This window comes from Phyllostomus hastatus, unplaced genomic scaffold (genome assembly GCF_019186645.2).
Source record: "Phyllostomus hastatus isolate PE091 unplaced genomic scaffold, TTU_PhHast_1.1 phas_contig_29, whole genome shotgun sequence".
Classification (NCBI taxonomy): Eukaryota; Metazoa; Chordata; class Mammalia; order Chiroptera; family Phyllostomidae; genus Phyllostomus; species Phyllostomus hastatus.
This window is the reverse complement of record NW_025333835.1, coordinates 9,794,248-9,796,645: the sequence shown is the minus strand read 5'-3', so window position 1 is coordinate 9,796,645 and position 2,398 is coordinate 9,794,248. Positions and strand designations below refer to the sequence as shown.

Genomic DNA, 2,398 nt, shown 5'->3' with positions numbered 1-2,398 from the left:
ATTGTTATCTTCATAAATGTCAGGAATCTCATTAACCAAATAACTAAAATTATTAATATTATTGTATTTGTGTGTAATGAAACAGAATGCAGAAAATCAGTGGAGCATTTGTTACAGTCACAGACATGTATTCAAAGTACATTGACTATGGGTGGGAGTGCAGTCAGCCTCTCCCAGAATGAAAACAAACTGTGACCTCCTCTGCTGTATTCAGGTAATAATCGTTGGGTACTGCCAGATGCTCTGATGACACAGGATGACACAAAAAAAACATGTCTTCAGGTAAAATTGCCCCAGTTTCTAAGGGAAAACTGAATTCAACCTCCATATACAGATGAAAGTAAAGAAAAGGGTTTAGCATTGAAGGACCTTGCAAGTACCCTGAGAAACTAGAATGTTGTGAAATGAAGTAGAAAATATAACAGAAAAAAACCATGTTGCAAAACAATTGAGCGTGAAGTAGGAAAGTATAATTATAAAACAATAGAAATTTCTATAATTGAAAGTATTTTTTTTACCTCCAAGACTAACAAAAGGTAGAAAAAACTTGTTGGAGACCCAGTTGCACATCAGCTAGTAACTAAGTTCTAAAGTTTCTTAAACATTTGGATTTCAAGAAAATTATATCAAAATTGTCATACATAAGAAACAATTTAACTAGAGTAAATACTTGAAGAGCAATGTAAAAGCTATAGCGCTCCAACTAAGTCTGAAATGAAGTGAGCAAAAACTGTCAGGCTGAAGAAGAGCAAAATAAAGCCTAAGTAAAAGAAAACAAATCAGAGGACTAAGAAAGGCCTAGAGATACAGCAGATAGAGCTTAGATGTTGGTGAACCAGAAAACTCCGTGTAGCTAACCAGACAGGCATATCAATGAGAATTCCTCCAGCACAAAGAAAAGTCCTGCCTATGTTAGCTATGGGATATCATGAGGGGGGCAGAATTTTCTTGAAAAGAAAATAATATGAAATAGCCTTGCCATGCCTATTGGAGTGTGACAAATATTTCTCTTGGGTGTTGCAGAGAACCATTGGGTTCAGTAGATAACTATACAGTGTTACAGCTGGATATAGTGCACTTTTATTGCTGCCTGGAACAACTGGGTTGCCTTGACAAAGCCAAAAAGGAAATTAAAGCTAGCCCAGAAAAGTTTTAAAATTATTGTGGAGAAAATCATCAGAGACTTGTTCAAATAAAAGGAAGTTGTTGAAAAATTGCTTGAAGGTATCTGAAATTATTACAGTGGAATTGATGAAAGAGCTTGTATCTCAACAAAGCACGTTAACACTTTAAAGAGCTATATACTGATCTATCAAAAGTTTACAATTTGTTCCACTTGGAATTTACTATCCTGGATGCCTGGCTTCTCCTAAGGGCATATAACAATTACATGGATCAGATAGTTATCATATAGTTATCAGATAGTTACCAACTGCACAGAAGAATTGGCCCAAATAAGGAAAGAGGGAGAGATAGGGGAGAGAGAGTGAGAGAGAGAGTGAGTGAGAGAGAAAGAGAGTGAGGGGTGGATTCTGCATAGAGAACAAACTTTTTTAAAAGAATGGGCTAACCCACACGCATGGCCAAGCAAGGTCCTCAGCAAGCCAATGGGAACCTAGACAAAACCCTAAAGATTATTCTCAGTAATCTTCAGATGTGGTGGTTAAATGATTCAGATCTTCAGGTCAACAAAAAGAAAGAAATTCCTTCTCTGGAAAATATTGAGCTATTGGTGTACATGGGCTTTGAGGCAATAGTGGCCAAAGCTTCCATTAGACCATTCAGGAAAAACAACCAGATTGCTCAGACCCTGACTGACAATGGAGAAAGTCTTTCTCCTAACCTATAGCACTAAGTGGAAGATTCTTCATCAACATCATCTTAGTCCCCTTCAAACCCTGCAGATACAAATGTTTAGTGCCTCACAAATGGAGGTGAGGACACAGAGGCCATCAAGGATATATTGGGAGATATTCTAGAATATGAAAAAATAGTATATTGATTCAGCTATGGAAGATGAAGAAATTATTATAGGGGACTTATCCTATGTAGAAGATATAAAGTCATCTAAAAAGAATATAAATGTTAAGTTTATGCATATAAATTCTAGCATTATTAAAAGTCTGAAAAAGTTGATCAAATGCAACTTTTATTGTACTTTTACATTTCATTTAAAATGTCCAAATTCAATTTTATTTATTTCATATTATATGAACTGTTTAAATATATGATCCTAATGAGTATAAAGAGATACTAATTAAAACTAAAGACCAAAAGTAATAACTTCAAAAACCTTAAAGGTTCTTGGTTGAAGTAAATATCACAAAATCACCCAGTATTTTGCTTAAACACAAAGACACAAAGACATAAACACGTATATGTAGACAATTTCATCCTG

At 35.0% G+C, this 2,398-nt stretch overlaps 1 pseudogene; it reads left to right on the top strand.

The window, feature by feature from the left end:
- Positions 1–246: 246 nt before the first annotated feature.
- LOC123818688 lies at positions 247–1,414 on the top strand (annotated as a pseudogene).
- Positions 1,415–2,398: the final 984 nt, after the last annotated feature.